The sequence below is a fragment of the Vicugna pacos genome, chromosome 8 (genome assembly GCF_048564905.1).
Source record: "Vicugna pacos chromosome 8, VicPac4, whole genome shotgun sequence".
Lineage (NCBI taxonomy): Eukaryota > Metazoa > Chordata > Mammalia > Artiodactyla > Camelidae > Vicugna > Vicugna pacos.
The window spans coordinates 34,783,528-34,805,661 of record NC_132994.1 but is presented as its reverse complement, the minus strand read 5'-3'; the positions used below and the strand labels follow the sequence as shown (position 1 = coordinate 34,805,661).

At 38.5% G+C, this 22,134-nt stretch overlaps 1 protein-coding gene across 2 annotated transcripts in view; it reads right to left on the bottom strand.

The window, feature by feature from the left end:
• Positions 1-22,134, bottom strand: part of FIG4 (FIG4 phosphoinositide 5-phosphatase) — a 124,818-nt gene that overhangs the window by 19,970 nt on the left and 82,714 nt on the right. The gene's annotated exons all lie outside the window — the stretch shown is intronic.

Here is a 22,134-nt window from a genome sequence, read left to right as displayed (position 1 = left end):
AAGCTCATGTAGATTAACACTCCCAGAATGTCTGCCACCAGCTTTTATGTCCCCTGAGTGAGACGCAGCTGTCATCCATGTCCCCAGGAGACCCTCTAAAACCAGCAGGCAGATCTGGCCCAGGTTCCTATGAAATCACTGCCTCTGCCCTTGGACCTGGTGCACACGAGTTTCCATGTACACTTCTTAAGTGAATGGAGTCTCCGTTTCCCCCAGTCCCATGAGGCTCCCAGAGCCAAGCCCTGCTGGCCTTCAAAACCAGACGTCCTGGGTTCTCCTTCTCTTTCCAATTCCAGGACCGGAGCTGGGGAGCCTGACGCGGGGCTTAGAGCTCTCACTCCTATGGGAGGGCCTTTGGGTCCTCAGCTTGTGGGTCACCCACCCGGGGGGTATGGGGCCCAATGGTATTGCAAGCACGCCTCTCCTACTGTCCAGCTGTGGTTCCCTCTTTACGTTTCCAGTTGCAGAAGATCTTTTTTGCTAGGTTCCAGTCTTTTTCTGATGGTGGTTTAGCATTTACTTGTGGTTTCATTGTAGTCACGAGGAGAGGCAAGCTTGTGGTCCTACCACTCTGCCACCTTGACTGGAATTCCCTCATACTGTTTTGATTACTGTATCTTTGTATATAGTCTGAAGTCAGGGAGTGTGATTCCTCCACCTTGATTCTTCCATCTCAAGATTGTTTTGGCTATCTGGGATCTTTTGTGTTTCCATACAAATTTTAACATTTTTTGTTCAAGTTCTGTTAAAAAAAAATGTCTTTGGTAATAAGATAGGGTTTGCCCTGGATCTGTAGATTGCATTGGGTAGTTTGGTCATTTTTAACAGTTAACTATTGATTCTTCCAATCCAAGAACATAGTATATCTTTCCATCTGTTTATGTCGTCTACAATTCTCTCATTAGCATCTTCTAGGTTTTGGAGTACGGGTCATTTGCTTCCTTAGGTAGGTTTATTCCTAGGTATTTTATTCTTTTTGATGTGATGGTAATGGGACTGTTTCCTTAGTTTCTCTTTCTGATATTCTGTTGTTAATGTATAGAAATGCACCAGATTTCTGTATATTAATCTTGTATCCTGCAACTTTACTGAGTTAATTGATGAGCTCTAGTAGTTTTCTGGTGGCATTTTTAGTGTTTTTTCTATGCATTGTAACATGTCATCTGCAAACAGTGATAGTTTTACTTCTTCCTTTCCAATTTGGATTCCTTTTATTTGTTTTTCTTCCCTGATTGCTGTGGCTAGGACTTTTAAAAGTATGCAGAATAAAATTGGTGCAGTGGGCATTCTTGTCTTGTTCCTATTCTTAGAAGGAATGCTGTTAGCTTTTCACCATTGAGTAGGAAGCTGGCTGTGCATTTGTCATATATGGCCTTTTATTCTGAGGTATGTTCCCTCTGTGCCCACTTTCTGGAGAGTTTTTATCATAAATGAATGTTGAATTTTATCAAAAGCTTTTTCTGCATCTATTGAGATGATTGTGGTTTTTATTCTTCAATTTGTTAATGTGGTGTATCACATCGATTGATTTGTGGATATTGAAAACAATCCTTGTATCCCTGGGATAACTCCTACTTGATCATGCTGTCTGCTCCTTTTAATGTATTGTTGCATTGGTTTGCCTGTATTCTGTTGAGGATTTTTGCACCTATGTTCATCAGTGATACTGACTTGTAATTTTTTGTGTGTGATAGCTGTGTCTGCTTTTGGTATCAGCGTGATGGTGACCTCATAGGATGAATTCAGAAGTTCTCTTTCCTCTGCAATTTTTTGGAATATTTTCAGAAGGATGGGTGATAACTCTTCTTTAAATGTTTGGTAAAATCTGCCTGTGAAGCCATCTGGACTTTTGTTTGTTGGGAGTTTTTTTCATTACTGACTTAATCTCAGTACTGGTTACTGGTCTGTTCATATTTTCTGTTTCTTCCTGGTTCAGTCTTAGAGGTATTCCTAACCACTTCTGCTCTGTTATGCTCTTGGTCACAAGGATCAACTCCAGTAGTGTCAGAGGAGACTGCATAAGGGTGGGAATAATGGGAGGTGGGACTAGTTTGATGGCTGGCTACCAAAGTGCCAATCTGAAGGTAATCATGGCAAACTCAAATTGAGAGCTGTTCCACAAAATAATTGGCCTGTATTCATCAAAGTGTCAATGTCATGAAAATCAAGGAAGACTAAGGAATTTTTCCAGAATGAAGGAGACTAAAGGCACGTGACAACTAAGTGCAATGTGAGAAGCTGGACTAATTCCTTTTAGGATTAAGGATGTTATTGGGACAGTTGGCCAAAGCTTGAATGGGACTGAAGGATTAGTTGGTACCAATATATTGATGTTAATTTCCTGATTTTACTAGATTGTACTGTGATTTTATAGGAAAATGTTCTTATTTATAGAAAAGACCCACTCAAATGTTAGGGAGAGACAGTCTGCAACTTATTCTCAAATGGTTTGTGGCAGGGAGGGAAATGTTCTTTGTTCTGTAATTGCAACTTTTAGATAAGTGAGATTATATACATTTTAAATTTGGAAATAAACTATAAAGACCTATGAGAGAAATTTTAAATTACAGTTGAAAATCCTAATTCTGTTAGGTAGAATTACATGCCACTGCTGCTTTTGTAGGTCAAAAATGTATGAATATTGGTAACTTCATACAGTTCAACTTAATACGAGAACATTCAACAAACTAATTGAAATCACAGATAATGAAATTAATAGATTTCAATAAAAATGCAAAACAATTCACCATGCCCTTTCGAGGACTTCTCTCCTGCACTTACCCACTCTGTCCAGTATCTGCAGTAACTGCCTCTTTGCAGGTCCCCATCTATCAGCACAGAAGCTACCTATCTTAGGACTATATTCAGAGGAGAATATGAAATCAAAGGATCATTCTATTTCTTTGCACCCCTGCACAGCAAAAAAATTTTTTAAATGGTTTCTGTTCCCATATTCTTACTCACTTCCCATTTTTCCCTAAACTCACTGAAGTGGGCTTGCAATGCTACCACCCATAAACATTTGCTCATCAAGGTCATCAATACCTTCTTGTTAATTTTTCAGTGTTCAGCACTGCTGCCCACTCCTTCTTGAAACATTTTCTTCTCTTGGTTTCTATGAAACTACACTTCTCTTGCATTTCCTACTATTCCCCTCTTTGCTTACTTACATCCTTGGCCCCTACAATTCACCTTCCAGAAAGCACCCATAGTCATCTTTTAGAGAGTGAATAAGAGCATGCCAGTCCTTACTGAAAACTCCCCCTGCCCCCCATGGCTTCTCACTGGATAAAAAATGGCTAATCTCTTGTAAGATCTGGCCCATACCTATGCCCTACTCCACCCCAAAGCACCTTCCTCTATGCCTCTCACTTGGCTTTCTGTTTGCATCTTTTTTAAAAAAATAAAATGTTTTTGCTGTATTTTCACTTATATGCTTTTTCATTGAAGTATGGTTGATTTACAATGTTGAGTTAGTTTCTGATGTACAGCAAAGTAATTCAGTTATATATGTATATATGTATATATATAAAACATATTCTATATTTTTCAGATTCTTTTCCATTATAGGTTGTTATAAGATATTGAATATGGTTCCCTGTGCTATACAGTCAGACCTTATTATCTATTTCATATATAAAAGTTTGCATCTGTTAATCCCAAATTTACCGCTCTCCTCTTTTCCCCTTTGGTAACCATAAATTCATTTTCTATGTAAGTCTGTTTCTGTTTTGTAAATAAGTCCACTTATATCAAGTGATACGTTAATTGTCTTTCTCTGTCAGACTTCACTTAGTTTGATAATCTCTAGGTCTATTCACATTGCTGCAAATGGCATTATTTCACTCTTTTTAAAGGTTGACTAATAGGCCATCACACACACACACACACCCCTTTATCCATTCATCTGTTGATGGATATTTAGGTTGCTTCCATATCTTGGTTATTATAGTGCTGCTGTGAACACTGGGGTGCATGTATCTTTTTGAATTAGAGTTTTCTCTGGATATGTGCCCAGGAGTGGGATTGCTGGAGCATATGGTAACTCTACTTTTAATTTTTAAGGAACCTCCATAGTGGCTGCACCAATTTATGTTTCCACCAACAGTGTTGGAGGGTTCCCTTTTCTCCACACCCTCTCTAGCATTTATTATTTGTAGACTTTTCGATGATGGCCATTCTGGCTGGTGTAAGGTGATACCTCAATGTATTTCTCTAGTAGTTAGCGATGCTGAGCATCTTTTCATGTGCCTGTCGACTATCTCTATGTCTTGTTTGCTTGTTCCTGCCCTGGTCTTCTGTGCATGTTCTTTCTGCTTGGAACACTCCCCCAGTCATCTCAGGACAGACACCTCCTCTGCATTCAGGTCTCAGGTCTCACATTAACTCCTCAGAGAGACTTTCTTTCAAAACCTAATCTAAAACAGCTCCTGACCCTTACCTGCCCCAACCATTCTCTCCCACCATCCTGGTCTGTGTTCTTCAAAGCATTTATCCTAATATGAAATTGTCTTATTAGTTCAATGCTTGTCTGTCTATCTTAAGGTATAAGTGCCCTGAGAAACGTTGTCAGTCCTGTTCTTTACTGTATCTCCAGTGTCTAGAACAGTGTCTTGCACATAGTAGGTACTTACTAAATATTTGATGAACGAAAAGAGTCACTTACTTTCTGCTAATGATTCCAGTCAGCAGATAAATGTCTCACGGCTGTGATATGATAAATATAGAATCTCAGAGGTGACCTTCCTTCCAAATCATCTTGTCCAACCTCAGATCACATGAAGAAACTCTCCACAGCACTGCTGATAGGTTAGCCAGCCTCTGCTTGAGACTCTCAGTGATGGAGGAACTCATGACGTTTATAATAATGCAGTATTCACGTGTTATTGTTGATTGCTTTAATTGTTGGAAAGACTCTATTCAGTGGCCCTAAATCTTCCTCCCTATATGTTCCACTTATTGATCCCAAAACAACTTTAAAAAGCCCTGCTTCACCTGACAGTAATTCAAGTATTTCTTGAGGGAAGGGTCACATGAGTCTCAGCTCAAAGATAAATACTCCCAGCTATCTCAGCATTTCATGTGACATGAAAAATTAACCAACACTGCATATGAGAAAGGTCTGCAAAATTTTAGTAGCTTGGTTTAAATAAATAAAACCTTCCTAAGCATCTTATCTGAAAAATACAATGTAAGCATGCCTTTGGGTATTCGGAGAACACAGTCTCATTTCTCATGGCTGTCTTTTCTGTCTCTTCACAGCTTGCTTCTCTGCATCAAGCTCTTCCTGATACTGAGGGAACTGCAACGATCACGGCCAGCCAGGCCCACGAGCATCTTCCCCGAGACAATCTTTTTTAGAACATATTTGTGAGTATATGGTCTCACTTCTGAATACATTTTACATTTTAATAAGATGAGAGAGAATGTGTATGATGTACCTGTTCGCTAATGAGTTTTGAGGCAAGGGCTCTTTGCTGAAGGCATTGAACAAGTTTATTCTATGAGTGAAGAAGACAGTTTGGACCTTACACCCCTCGGGCCTCTCAGTGTGTGTGTAGTGCAGGAGGAAGAACATCTGTTGTGGTTTAACAGGCAATATTCTAGTGTGTATCTGTATCCTTCCCCGTGACCTCCACAACAGGGTAAGCACTCTATAAATATCACTGAGTGAAGGAGTGAGCGAGTGAAGAAAGGAACCAGTGCTCTCGACCAAGCCCTCACTTTACAGATAGGGAGATGGCCCCGACGGGGAAGGACCCACAGCTCAGCAATACCAGATGTAGGACCAGACCCCTGGGCTCCTGAGTCTCACGTTTAGAATTCTTTCCACAGATTCATGCTGCCTCACTGGGCACCCATGAAAATGAATTTCTAGTTAACTCGATAAGTACAAAGGATTTTCTTTTTTTGTTGTTTTAGTAACTAAGTCATTGTGGATGACTTCCTTATATCCATGTCCCCCAAAATGGTTATTTTAAGCCAATCAGCAAACCCATGGCCCTTGGCAGGAACACTTTTAGGGACTGGCATGTGACCCAATGCTGGCCACCGTGGCATGAGGAGAGGTCTGCTGGGCAGTCCCTGGGAACCTTTGCTCCTACGGAAATGACACAGGGAAAAGGTTCCTCTTCTCCTTATGTACTACCTTGTCTGCCTGTGGTACCTGGACCTACTGCACACAACTTGCTGAAGACGGGAGAGCAGACAGATGGGAAGAAACACCCAGCTCTGGAACCTGCCCCATCTGCCATCTTTCAGTGAAGTAAAATGATAAATTATCTTACCATTTAAACTAGTTGAGTTAGATATTCCGTTATTTGGAGCGGGGTTCAAACAATTTTTTTATAGAAAACTTTAAAAAGAAACTACTTCCTTAATTCCTTAAATAATAAAACACTATAGAAAATAAACATTTCTTCAACCAGTCAGGAATAACATTCTGCTGGCAAGGACTGAACAGGGTTATACTGTAGTAATGCCTTGGATGCCTTGGCACTCCTACTGACATAACTGGTCAAATAGTCTATGCCTTTCTAGACTCAGGACCTCTTTATACTCTTAATTATTGCAGACCCCAATAAGCTTTGTTTTATTGGGTTATATCTACTGATTTTTACTATATGAGAAATTTTAAAGTATTTATTAACTTAATAAATCTAATAAATATTAATAAGTATTTTAATGAAAAATAACTATTTTCCCAAACAAAAGAAAATTTAAAAGGAAGCAGTGAAGACTTTGAAGACACTGAAGAGATGTTAGCAAATCTCTTCAATGTCTGGTGTAACAGATGATAACTGAATTCTCAAATTTGCTGTTAGCTAAATATGTCATAATATGTTGCTCTGGTTGAAGTTTAAGAGGAAAATCTGACCTCACAGAGATATGTAATTGGAAAAGGAAGAAGCATTTTAATAATGTTCCCAGATAACTGAGGCTATTTTTCTTTGATACTATACCAAAACTTGGTAAGTTTCTTAAAGGTTAGTTGCAATGTAGAATCTGAAATCGTATCAATGAATTTTTCATATACTTTCATTTTAAAGTCCACTGGTGTATCTTGCACTTGGAATTGGTTTTCTTACCCGTGGTGATTTTTTTTTAATAGCATGCATTGGTCATTTGGACAATATGGGCTCACTGAGTTATGAGAGCTTCCAAATGGTAACACATTTCATTACACAATATCAAAAAAAAATCACATTTGTTAAGGTTGTTACCAGTCTCACTAGAAAAATATTTAATTATTGCTTATGATGGTGGATACAAGTTTTTCAAAATTTTAATTTTGGCTTGAAACATCTAATTTTATCACTAACAAATACTCACAACTGTTTTTCTTAAAGTGACAGGCTTACTTTGTTCATTTGTAAGAAAGTACCTGCCAGATACTGAAGTCTGAAGAAACTTTCAACTGGTGTTCTGCGAAAAAAGTGGTAAGTTCAGCTCACAACTTAGACAATCTCACTTTTCCTTGAGACAACCATCATATTTTGATATGTAACAGAAATCTTTTACGTGTATTTCCCATTTTGTCACAAAGAATACTAAAAAGACATATTCAAGGGTTGAGACTTAATAATTTTTACCACTTTATCAAAGAGTTACTTAAGCATACCTGGACGGACGGACACACACCCACCCACACCTCAGGTTCCCTCACGGCCCCGCCAATGCTGAAGACTGGTTGGGGGAGGGGTGGCCATTCATTTTAGGAGCCAGGCCAGAGAAGGACTTGACTCAGTGGGAGCTGGAGGACTTCCCAGGAATTTGTGACCACATTTTGAGACTCAACTGCTTTAGACTTTTTACCATTTTCCTTTTCTCCGTTTAGTGACGAGGTGCTAGCTGTCACTATTTGTTTCTGTCCATGCTGCCTGCGGGAGGCTCCCTCACTTTCAGCTGTACCAGTGGGAGTATGGGTTAGAAAATTTCCAGCTGCCTGGCTCAGGAGATCATGTATTGGATTTTGAGTTTAAGTCTCAGGGAAATGAATTTGAGTCCCAGCTTTATCACTTAAGTTCTGCAACTCTGACTGACTGAGCTGCTGACCCTCTCTAGGGCTTGTTTTCTTAGAAAAATCAGAGGACTGAGTCCAGTGATCTCTAAACATCTTCTAGTTCTCAAATATCATGGTCCAAATATGCTAAACACATGTGTGTGCACAAATGGGACCTTTCCACACACGTTTGACTGTATCCTTATATCTCTAGACGCCATTACAGCTAGGCTTTGGGAAACAGATGAATATGAAGAATTCAGACGATACCAACTGATTTTCTCATTGTGAGACTGTTGGGAAACATCCAAGAGTCTAGATATAAAAACAAAAATTAAAGGCTAAAATGAAATTATAAACTAGTAAATAATACATTCAATTTAATTATATCATCTACATGATCTATAAATAACCCAATAATGGATTCTGTTACAGCATGAGAAAATGCAAGAAGAGTAATACCCGCTGTATTAAAATTGTGAAAATAAGTAGAAGCAAAATCTTTGGGTAAGAATGATAATGAGTATAAAACAGTATGTAAGACAAGGTTACTGGTCTGAGAAGCTGCAAATATAATTTTATCTAGAGTTCCCGAAAAGATACCTAAAATTACATTTTTGCTCTTTTTCTGTCTACTAAATATTTACTGAAGCTTCTGAGATTATCAGAATGTTTATCCTAGCTCTATTCTATTATTAAAAATAAGTATTTAGTCAGTTTACTTTCCTCTTTTCTAAATACATAAAGGAACTACCAATGTAGCTATTCATCTTTTGAAATACACCTGAAAGAGTTTTACTTTTAAAGAGGTATTACTTGGATGTACAATGCTTACAAAGAACTAATTGACTTTATTTTGACATTCAGTAATGAACTTTAACACACTTATAAATCATAAAACAAAATGGTTAAGAAAGTCAAGATAGTCTCAAGTCCCTCTTCTGGATAAAGACAGGATATATCTTATTCAGGTATTTTGGGGCTTAATTAGTTTTTTGGTGACATCGCACATACAGAATAGAAACTGTGACCCTTTACTAATGGATGTAAATTATCTTATAAAGAGTGTTTTTGAAAGCTAATGGAAAGTGGGTTTGAGAGGTAAGTTGTTTTTTAAGGTAAAAATTTTCCTTTTGCAACTGAGATCAAACTGCTATAATTTTTTTAAGTCACAAGATTCTAAGAATACGTTAAATACAAAAACAAAGCAAAACTGTTAAGTATTTCATATATTTGGAAACAACAGGCAGATGGAAATCAGGAAATCATAATTTAATTCTAGCATGTTGATCAAGGGATTCCAAGAGACAGTTACACATGAGGGAAATTTTTGAGTAATTCTTTAGAAGAGATTCAGCAATTTGGTAGCAGCAAGGAACAGAAAATAAGAAAATCATGGATCAAGGTAGCATCAAAGGTCGTTTGTCCCCAATGTCAGTTCCCTTCACAAGAAGACCACATAGCAACTATCCTTAAGACAAGACACCATTGTGAAAATCCCAGAATACGGGGTGGGGGGAGGTGAAAGCACCCCCTCCCACAGAGACCAACAAGGACAGCATTAGAAAGGTAAGCGGAATGGCTACACTCTGACCACACTGCCCATCCCATCCCCTGGACCATCACAAGGCCACACAAGAGGGCTCCCAGGCCTATTGTTTCTACAGTGAAGGGAAAAAAGAGCCCAAAGTGAAGATCCAGTTCCACCAGCATTGCAGGGTGCTTCCCAGGAGGCCCACGGGAGTCTCACCTCACAAAGATCACTGGGGAAATCTGTGGAACTTGACCACAGGGAATCCAATACAAATGGAGAAGGGCACAGGGCTGACAGTGACTAGAACTCAGATGTTGGCAAAACGCATTCCTCCCTGCAGACTGAACAGAGATCACAGCCAGAGGCTCTTTGCTTCTACAGAGCTGAACAGTGGCTCTTTCTGTCCAAGGAGCTCAGTGGACAGTGGAAATAAAAGGGTGACAGTTAACGTTGCAAGAACACATGATTGTGTAAATCTCATGGTAGTAAAATAGTCAGTCTCTAATATTGTAATGGTGGTGTGTAATTAACATGCAATTCTAGTTTAAAAGTTAAAAAACAAATGTATTAAACATGACTAAAGTAATTTGTAACTGAATATATAATATAAAAAAGAGGTAAATGGTAACATCAGGAACCTAAAATGTAGGGAGGAGAGATGTAAAAGTATAAGGTTTGCTATTGAAGATAAGTTATTATCACCTTAAAATAGGATATTATAAGTGTGAGATACTTTATGTAAGCCTCAGTGGTAACCAGAAGGAAAAAACTTGTACTAGATACATAAAAGATTATGAAAGTAGATTGCTTCAAAAAGCCATCAAATGAACAAAGGATCTACAAAACAGAAAACAATGAACAAAATGGCAATAGTAAGTCCTTGCCTATCAATTTTTACAAATGTAAATGGATTAAATTCTCCAAAAGATACACAGTGGCTGAAAAAAAGATGTGATGAGATGCTGCCTACAAGAAGCTCACTTTAGTTTTAAGGACAAAGACAGCGTGAAGGGATAGAAAAAGATATTTTAAGCAACTGGTAACCAAAGAAAGCAGCAGTCACTACACTTAAACCAAACAGAATAGACTAAGTTAAAAATAGTCTAAAAGAGACAATGGAAGTCATTATATAATGATAAAGGGGGTTAAACCACCAAGAAGACCTAACAATCATAAACAGTTATATACCTAACATTGGAGAACCTAAATACATAATGCAAAACTAACTAAAGGAGAAATAAACAGCAATACAATAATAGTTGGGAACGTTAATACCCCACTCTCAACAATGGATAGGTCATCCAGAAAGAAAATAAGAAAAACAGAATTTGAATAAAACTGCAGGCCAACACACCTAACAGATATATATAGAACATTCCATCCAACAGCAGCAGAATATACATTCTTCTCAGGTGCAGATGGAACATTTTCTAGCAGATGTGTAAAACAGGCCTCAACAAATTTAAGAAGACAGGAATTATACCAAGTATCTTTACTGATCACAGTGGAATGAAACTAAAAATCCATAATAAGAGGAAGGCTGAAAAAAAAGACATGCAAATTGAACAACACACTCCTGAACAAACAGTGGGTCAAAGAAGAAATCAAAAGAGAAATAGAAAATATCTTGAGACAAACAGGAACAGAAACACAATATACCAAAATTCACGGGATGTAGTAAAAGCAGTTCTAAGAGGCAAGTTAATAGAGAGAAATACATTCATCAAGAAAAAAGATCTCAAATAAACAATCTAACATATGTCAAGGAACTAGAACAAGAACAAACTAATCCAGAAGTTGGCAGAAGAAAGGAAGTACTAAAGATTAGAGCAGAATAGGAAAATAATAGAAAAATAACAAAACCAAGGGTTGGCTCTCTGAAAATATAAACAAAATATATAAAATACTAACAAAGAAAAAAAGAAAGGACCCAAATCAATAAACATATATGAAAGAGGAGACATTACAACTGATAATCACAGAAATACCAAGGATCGTAAGAGACTACCACAAGCAACTATATACCAATAAAATGGACAATCTAGAAGAGATGGACAAATTCATACAAAGGCAGACTGACCCAGGAAGAAATAGAAAACAGAAATAGAAGAATAGACCAATTGTTAGTACTGAAATTGAATCAGTAATGGAAAAACTCCCAACAAACAAAAGTCCAGGATTAGATAGCTTCAAGGGCAAATTCTACCAAAAATTTAGAGAAGAGTTGACACTTACCCTTCTGAAACTATTCCTAAAAATTGCAGAGGAAGGAGAACTTCTGAAATCCTATGAGGCCACTATCAATCACCCTGATACCAAAAGCAGACAAAAATATAAAAAAGAAACTTACAGGTCAATATTGCTGATAAACACAGACACAAAAATCCTCAAAAAAATATAGGCAAAGCAATCCAACAATACATTAAAGGATCATACATCTTGATCAAGTGGGATTTATCCCAGGGATGCAAGGATTTTTCAGTATCTGCAAATCAATGTGATACAGCACATTAACAAATTGAAGAGTAAAAACCATATGATTATCTCAATAGATGTAGAAAAAGCTTCTGATAAAATTCAACATTTATTTATGACAACAATTCTCCAGAAAGTGGGCACAGAGGGAACATACCTCAACAAAACGAAGGCCATATATAACAAACCTTCATACTCAGTGAAAAGCTGAAAGGATTTCCTCTAAGATCAGGAACAATACAAAGATGCCTACTGTTGCCATTTCTATTCAATATAGTTTTGGAAGTCCTGGCCACAGCAATTAGAAGAAAAACAAAAAATCCAAAATGGAAAGGAAGAAGTAAAACTGTCACTCTTTGCAGGTGACATGATACTATACATAGAAAATCCTAAATATGCCACCAGAAAACTACTAGAGCTCATCAATAAATTCAGTAAAGTTGCAGGATACAAAATTAATATACAGAAATCTGTTGCATTTCTATATACCAATAACAGAAATCAGAAAAATTAAGAAAACAATCCCATTTACCATCACATCAAAAAGAATAAAATACCTAGGAATAAACCTACCTAAGGTAGCAAATGACCTGTACTCCAAAAACTGTAAGATGCTGAAGAAAGAAATTGAAGACAGCACAAATAGATGGAAAGATACACCATGTTCTTGGATTGGAAGAATCAATATTGTTAAAATGACCATACTAGTCAAGGCAACCTATAAATTCAATGCAATCTCTATCAAATTACAAATGGATTCTTCACAGAATTGGAACAAATTTTTTTTAAAAAATTTGTATGGCGACATGAAAGACAACAAAAGCCAAAAAAATCTTGAGAAGAATTGAGCTGGAGGAATCACGCTCCCTGACTTCAGACTATACTACAAAGCTACCGTAATTATAACAGTAGAGTACTGGCACAAAAACAGACATACATATCAATGGAACAAGATAGAAAGCCCAGAAATAAGCCCACACATGTATGGTTGATTAATCTACAACAAAGGAGGCAAGGATATACAATGGAGAAAAGACAGTCTCTTCAATAAGTGGTGCTGAGAGAACTGGACAGCTACATGTGAAAGAATGAAATTAGAACATTCTCTAATACCATATACAAAAATAAACTCAGAATGAATTAAAGACCTAAATGTAAGACCAGATATTCTAAACTCCTAGAGGAGAACACAGAACATTCTTTGACATAAATTGCAGCAGTATTTGTTTGGATCCATATCCTAGAATAAAAACAACAAAAACAAAATAAACAGGACCTAATTAAACTTAAAAGCTGTTGTATGGCAAAAGAAACCATAAAACAAAAAGACAACCAACAGAATGGGAGAAAATATTTGCAAATGATGTGACTGACGGGGATTAGTTTCCAAAATATACAAATAGCTTACAGAATTCAATATCAAATAAACAACCCCCCCAAAAAAAACTGGCCAAAGACCTAAATAGTTATTTCTGCAAAGAAGACATACAAATGACCAACAGGGGCATGAAAAGATGCTCTATATCACTAATTATTAGAGATACATCTTGCAAATCAAAACTACAATGAGGTATCACCTCATACTAGTCATAATGGCTAACATTAAAAAATCTACAAATAATAAATGCTGGAGAGGGCATGGAGAAAAGGGTACTCTCCTATACTGTTGGTGGGAATGTAAATTGGTGCAGCCACTACAAAGAACAGTATGGATGTTCCTTAAAAATAAAAATAGAGCTATCATAAGACACAGCAATCCTACTCCTGGGCATATATCTGGAGGAAACTCTAATTCGAAAAGATATATCCACCCCAATGTTCACAGCAGCACTACTTAAAATGGCCAAGACATGAAAGCAACTTAAATGTCCACTGAGAGATGAATGGATTAAGATATGTGTGTGTGTATACAAATATGTATATATAATGGAATATTACTCAGCTGTAAAAAAAATACTATTGGCAGCAACATGGATGGACCTAGCAATTAACACACTAAGTGAAGTATGTCAAAGAAAGACAAGTATCATATGATATCACTTATATGTGGAATCTAAAAAAAAAATGATACAAAGGAACTTATTCGTAAAGCAGAAACAGACTCACAGACATAGAAAATCAACTTATGGTTACCAAAGGGGAAAGGCAGAGAAGGGGTAAACTAAGAGTTTGGGATTAACAGATACATACTACTATATATAAAATAGACAAGCAACAAGGTCCTACCGTATAGCACAGGGAACTATATTCAACTTCTTGTAATACCTTCTAATGGGGAATAATCTGAAAATGATACACACAGACATATATAACTGAATCACTTTGCTGTACACTTATAACATTGTAAATCAACTATACTTCAACTTTTAAAAATTCAGTACCAGCAAACCAAATTCAACAGCACATTAAAGGGGTCATACACCACATTCAAGCGGAATTCATCTTTGGGATGCAAGAATAGCTCAACACACACAAATCAATAAATGTGTTACACCATGTCACCTGCCAAGAACTCTGTGTTATTGTATCTTAAACTGAAAATATACTATAGCAAAGTAAAAACTCATAAATATTTATCATTTGTCTTACCATCTGCCTCAATTTGTTAACTCTGACATTTCTCCCTTTTCCTCCCTCACACTTAACTATTGCATAATATTCCTTAAAGAGGTAAAACTATTATTCATTCATAATTTATTAAGGCTTATTACTGCATAACCAGGTGTTGTGCTAGGGACTGGGGATACAAAGGCAGATAAGCCCTGCCTTCCAATAACTAGCAGTCTTTTTAGATTAATGTCAAATAAAAAATATCACATAATGGGTCTTATTTTTTTTTTAAACCAAGGGCTTTCTGTTCTGAAAAAACTGAGAGGGAGAACAGAAGGATGTTTATAGAAACTGCTTTCCATGATAGGATCCCTCAAATTTCTTCATAAGGCCATAAAGGAAAATGAATAATATTAAAATGTTACACAGGGAAAATTACTAATACAGCATTAAAAGACTATTGATGCCTGTTGGTGGATTTTAAACACCATTAGGACTTAATGGGATTTGTACTTTATTTTTAAATTATGTGTAAAAGCCCCAAGGGGTTCTGAGTCATATAGGATGACAAATCTACATTTAAATATAAAATTGAAATGTTTTTTCTTGTATTCCAATCGAAATTTTACCTTCACTGGAAAGACCTCTCACATATGCTCGGAGAAGACAAGGGCACCATATACATCAAATACATCATTCCTGGGTACACATCTTCGCTGTGCAGAAGGAAGGGCTGTCAGGAAGCCACGGAGACAAAACACAAAGCCCAACAACCCCTCCATCTGCCCAAAACCATCCCACTCACCTTCCATACACAAAATTGATGATAATTTGGTAAACCAACAAAAAAGCCAAAAGGTTCAACAGGTACAAAACGTAATTCTTGTATACAGAGCTGAGAAAACCAATGAGTAATACTCCTCACATGGCCCTCTAGGTATCCACTCTGTTCCCCCAGGAATAACCTGCTTGCTCATGTAAAAAGTCAGTCAGTGTTTTATGGGCTAAAAATACACTTAACACCCTCATGAATTCTTCTGTATCAGTAATTGAAGGATTTTTTTCCTTTAATTGGACCATGGATCTCCAGAAAATTTAAAAAGCATGTATAATAATCTATTTAACTTGGACCCCCTTCAGAGAAAGAGAAGAGGTTTAACTTACTTAATTTTTAAATGAAGAGCAGAAAAAAAAAACCCAAATTATTGAATCTCTCTAATCTAAAACCCCTTGAACCCCAGACAAATTGTCTTAGATACTCTATTATTGTTACAAATGAACTCCCGTAGGCCCCAAACTTGCATTTGTCATGTATTTCCAATCCTGGTGACCAGACTGAGTCAACCAAGCTGGAAAACATCTGCCTCTAACACTTCCTCACACCTAATCCATGACCAAGTTTTACAAAGCCCTACAGATTCTACCTTTACAATACAAATCCTTTTATTTCAACTGCAAACAGCAGATTCCAATCACTTTCTTGTTCTGATGTTTCCAACAGATAGGTCATTTATCCCTCTGCCTCCAATCCATTCTCCATGCTATTTCCAGAGTGACCTTTCTGAAATGCAAATACAAGCTGATCACTCCCTGATGAAAACAGGCTTTTAGGACAAAGGTCACTCTCACTTAGCATCTCGTTCTGATCTTGCTCCTGGGAGTCTGTCTCTAGCTTCCTCACTAAGTACTTGCCTTAGACATGGAATTCCTGTGTGGTCTTGAGTCTCTGCCCTCTTTGCCTCCTTCAACCAGATCACTCCATTTTCCCTTAGAATTGGACTAAGCCTGCCCAGGAATCTCTGTCTGATTTAGATTCTTCTCTGCACTCCCACAGCCTCCTCAGCTAACACTCCCATGGCACCTCCCCCCACCCGGAACCACAGACCCAGTCAAGGGAACCCTCAGAGGCAGGGACTGTATCTCACTCAACTGTGCAATGCAAACCCTAATCTGGCACACAGAGAATATTAAATAAATACCTGCCATTTAGTGCCTTTGGTGCTCTCCCTAGAAGGTAAGTATCCTTTACCTTACAGAAGAGCTAGTAGCTAAGTTCCTGGAAAAAAGAAAAACCCACACTACGAGTGGGTACTTCAGACCTCATGTGAACCTGCGGAAGTTCTCGCAAGTGGTATGCTTTGTAGTCACCAAAATAGGCAATATACTAAATTTTAAAAATATCACTGCCATTTTAGATACACTGAATTAGTAACACAGGTACCTATAATTAAACTTCCATTTATTATTCCCTATATGCCAGAAACCTTTCTAGATAGAACCTTTCTCTGAAAGGCTCAAAAAATTCACCCTATTTTATTAGATTTTCTTGTTGAACATAGTATGCAGACGCCATTGTAGATAATATGCACACAAAGAGGCACTCACTTTTCTCTGTTGTTCCTTTATCCATCTACCTAACAGCTTCTTCATTCTGACGTTCAGGTGTAGTGTCTTGCCTCCTCCTCCTCCTCCCCCTGCAAGGTCACCCCAGCTCTCAACTCACTGTGAGTAACGAGAGCATATTTTCCAAGGCCTGCATTCATTTTCCCACTTTGGATACACCACAGAAACCTCTCTCATCTCTTCCTGACCCTTTTTCTTCCTGATCTCTCTCTTTTGTCTATTTAGTCCCGACAGGAATCATTCACACACGCTTTCATTCAATCGACAGACATTGGTTAAGTGCCTAGATACAAGGAACAGAGCTAAGATTTTTAATTTCTGAGGTTTCAGAAAAGGTGCATTCATATAAATCCAGCCTGTGACTGTCACCCACAGTGAGAAATGCACTTTGCATGCCAAACTGATACACGCTATTATTTATGTATAGAAATAAAATTCCATGAAATGAGACTTAGCCACACTACGTGCCATGCACTGGAGCCTTCTATTGAATTCAGTTCAGTTTTGTTTCTTTTCATTTCGTTGTGTGGAGACCTACTAAATTAATTTCATGGCCCACTTACGAGTCAAGAGCTACAATCTGAAAAGTGCTGTCCTAAAATACATAAAGGAGACTTGTGTTTTGTAGAGATTACTGTTCAAAATTTAAAAAGCTAAAGATACCCTGGAGGTGATGGAGAGAGAATGGCAAAGGAAAAAGAGGGGGAAAGGAGAGGAAGGTAAAAGTGAAAGAAATAGGGGGTAAGAAGGGAGCAGAAAGAGATAATCAGAAATTGAAAAATATATATGAGGAAAGCAAAAGAGGGTGAAAGAAAAAGAAAGAAAAATGAAGGCCAGAATCAAAGAGAAAGAAAGACTTCTGTGATCATTTCTGGGGTGAGAGAAGGGGTCACAGCCTAGTTTCCCTCGGCTGAGGATCTGCCATCACCGATCATCTCCTGTCCGTGGAAGGAATGAGCTGATTATTCATTCATCCCTGCCTCTCAACTGTTCTAATCCTTAAACCTTTAAAGACTGTACTCCCAGGTGTCTGGGAAAGATAACAAGAGTTACCCATTAAGGCAGAAATACTTTCTGAGCCCGCAGCAGAGCTGAGCCCACCATCTGCAGAGGACTAGATGAAATCAATGGGGGGGGGACCCCAGAGAGTATTCAGGGACTCACTGCTGAAAGTGACATATCATGAAAAGTCAACAAAGTTGAGTTAATCATGACCTAGTGTCATGCTCCCCTCATTGGTGTGAAAGGTGCCCTAATTCTGACTGTGTAAGAGCACCCTCTGATTTCTGAAATGCTTCCCCAAGCAGAAGCCCGTACCCAGGGACATCCACTCTAAGATGAGTAAGTGATATTTATTGTGAGATGTGCTTAGGGCAGGAATAAACTCAATGTTATGGTCCTTAAACAGTAAACAAATTTTAGCTCATTATGCACAGGAAGAATCCCAAATTAGTCTAGTTCTTACCCAAACTCTATGTATTATATTTTGAACTATTTCTTAGAGGTAATTTTTAAACGAGTGAGACATACTCCTGGAATAGGTGAACCAGGGAATAGCAGGCACTAATAATATGTGTGCTCATGTTCTTTTTAACCTACACTGATTGGCATTTGTTGCTTAGTCAAAAGCTCCCAGAGAACTGGTAGGTGGGACAACGAGGGCGGGCTGGTCTGCATGAGTACAGTCAGTCACCGCTGGGCTGCACAGCACGTCCTTCCCCACAGGTCCTTCTCACGCTGCATTTGGTCACAGGTGCAAGTGGAATCAGGATAGAGAGGAAAAGTGCTGAAAACTCGGCGCACTCTTCTATCAGAAGGCAGCAGGGGGAGGGTGTAGCTCAGTGGTCAAGCACATGCTTAGCATGCACAAGGTCCTGGGTTTAATCCCCAGTGCCTCCATTAAAAAACATAGATAGACCTAATTACCTCCCCCTCCAAAAAAAAGTTAGCAACCTCCCCCCAAGAAAAAAGGCAGCAGGGAAACAGAAGCAGGAGAGGGTAGACGGCTTATGAGCAGGGAACAGACGGGAGAAGAACTGAAAAGTGTTTAAGAACAGGTGAGGTGGGCTTACAGGGAAGCTCAGGGGGCCTCACGCAGACTTGGATGGTAATGAAAGGGATGGGGGGGTGAGAGTCAGTACATTTCAACAAATATTTACTAAGTACTAGATGTAGCTACTGTTCTGGGGACAGCAGGGAACACAAAGATGGGCTGCCCACCGGGAACTTACAACTTAGTAGGATGTCAACAACCCTAAGTAGCAGAAGCACTGTTCTGATGGCTTGATAACAACCTCCATACTAAGCTACGAGTCGAGCAAAGTGTACTTGCCCAGGAAGCATGTCTACACTTGGGACAATGTGCTGGGTACTGGGAAGAGTAAAGGTATAGCCTCTTTAAATATTAAAATTTTTTTTCAAGTTCAACAGAGCAGAAACAGCATGTCTGCATACAGAGTTGCTGACAAATCCAGATCATGCGAGAGGATCAAATGAGGGCTGTTCACACTAATAACCCAGCATTTTTACCACTGTGGTTATAAAAGCAGCTGGTGACACTAAGCATTTATAGCTTAGTGATGGACAGCCAGCCTGTCTGGGTTTGAATCCTGATTCCTCCACTTGCTAGGGGCTTGATCTTGGGCAAGTTACATAAATCTCTGTGCTTCAGTTTCCCCATCTGTCAAATGAAGACAATAGTTAAGACCTACTTCCTAGGGGTCTTGTGAGAACTGAGATGATGCAGGTTAAGGTATGTAGAACATTGCCCATCACACACCACCCCGGAAATGTTGGCTCATGTCGTCTCTCCCTGATCACCATCCGCACACTTAAGGAGTGGCATGAGTCAAAGCAGGGGCCACAGTCAAATGGAATACAGCTTTGAGTGCTCGGGCTGCCAGTGAAGACACTGACCAGTTTGGGGTTTAACGTCCACTTCTAAGAAATGTCCTGCAGGAGCTCGGGTGAAAGTGTCCAGCTCCCCATCCACATTTTTGAACCTCCGCTTCAGGAGCCCCTGACCCCTGGCTCCTTGCCAGTTATTTACTGTCAATATTTTTTACATTGGCTGTTGTATACACTTAGAAAAGGAGTACTGGTTTGCCTCCTGATTTCCAGAAAAACCAGTAAGATTATGAATTGTCCAGAGATGAGCAGACACCTATGTATATAAACTTAAAGGAAACTTACTATCATTTAAAAATATACTAGTGCCAGAAATATAAGATGAGAATTTCAAGTATCTCATACGAATCTAATTTCTCGGGTTTGGCATAGCTAGAGAAATCTAAAATTGAATAGTTGACATTTTAAGAACCTAGTTACAGAGTTTCAATTTAAGGCATGTACACCCCCCCCAAAACAACACTCTTAGGCAGTTGCCATGACAACATAATGCAAGCCTAACAAGGTCTTTGTTATCCTGCTGAAGATGCTGTGCAAAGACACACACTCATGTTAGACTCTTTACTAATTGAGTAGAAAAGGATGAAAAAAGTCTAGATTCACATGGTTTTCATCTGTGCTAGGACTCAGAAGAGCAAATACTAAATATTTTAAGAAAAATAAAATAATTTAGCAGCAAGACCAATTATGGATCAAATTAGACACAGTGTTGAAAGAAAACAGGGGAAAATGTTTTTCTTTTATTTTGTATGCTCTCACTTCATCATCTGCTCCGCCTAAGTTGTGCCTACTATTTCAGTGGAATAATCAATTTGGTTAACACAGTTAACAGTCTCTTATTTTACTATCACATTTCAATACTTTCCTTCTTTGGCCACATCTATATCGATTCATTCGGAAGCCCACAATTCCATATGCTAATTAGACCGAAGAAAAGAAAAACTGTAAGTTACTAGGAGCTCATATGTTTTTTAAAAAAGAGGAAAAAATACTGACAGGGAGAGAAAGAAGGGAGAAACGGGCCTTCTGGAGGCTGTGATTAAACGCTGTCTTTGTTTTCCTTCCCCTTCTCTGATTAGTTACCTCTGTCTCTCTCCACTATTGAACCCAGAAACCCTCAAGACTAAGCTGTACTTTGTCTCACTTTACTCTCTTTTCCTGGGTGTCATCTTTAACCAGTGGCTTTAATTAGCACCAGTAAACATTCACATTCCCAGAAGCTCTTTTCTGAATTCCAGATCAGTTGATCCAACTGGCTCCTACTACACATGGCCACTTTGATGCCCCTTTAAAGGCAATCAGGGTCCTCCGATAGCTCTCCTTACCATAAGTGTCAGTGTGAATGGTCCTAAAACAGATGTATTCAATACCTATTTGATAAGTGAATAAATGAATGACTCAATCAAACCTATTACACAAACCAAAAAACCTAAGGGCCACCCTTGATAAGGCCTTTATCCCATATCCAACTCCTATTTCATTTTCTAAATATTTTCCACATCCATCCCATTTCCCAAGTCCTCCCAGCCACTACTCTCTAAGGCACCAGTCTTTGCCTAGGTCACTGTAATAGCCTCTTAACAATCCATCAGGAACATGCAGAAGTAGTACAAAGAGAAGTCAGGCAATCAGTATCTATCAAATAATCTACTAAATCAACTGATAAAGTTGGACTAAGAAAAGGGAAGAGAACTCTACGCCAGACACTGATCTCGATGCCTTGCATCTCATTTAATCACCACAGTGACCCATTTTATAGAAGAAACCCAACTGAGCATATGGCATCAGGGAGCCTCTCCTGGTCACAACCTTTACTTTGGTCCCAACAAGCAGAGGACAATGATAAATATGAAGAAGGTGCTGACCACATGTATTGAGAATGTATTCCAGATGCTGTTCGAAGCACTCTGATGGCATTATTTCATTTAAGCGTCACCACCCTTCTATGAAACAGGTGCTAGTGTTATCTCATTTTGCAGGCAAGAAAACTGAGCTACACAGGACGTAAGTTACTTGCTCAAGGTAAAAAGCCAAGAAGCAGCACAGTAGTGAGTCAGGATATGAACCTAGTTCTGTTTTGTTAAGAATTTACTAAACACCAAGGTATCGACGAAACAGCAAGTTATTATAACTGGTGAGGACACATAGCTAGACAAGGTAAACCACTCCTGCCCTCAGGGGTCTTGTACTGAACTTGAGGAGCCTGTCTCCAGGGTCAGAACCGTTTTTTCATCCCACTCTACCCAGCGGAGAGCCGAGGTTC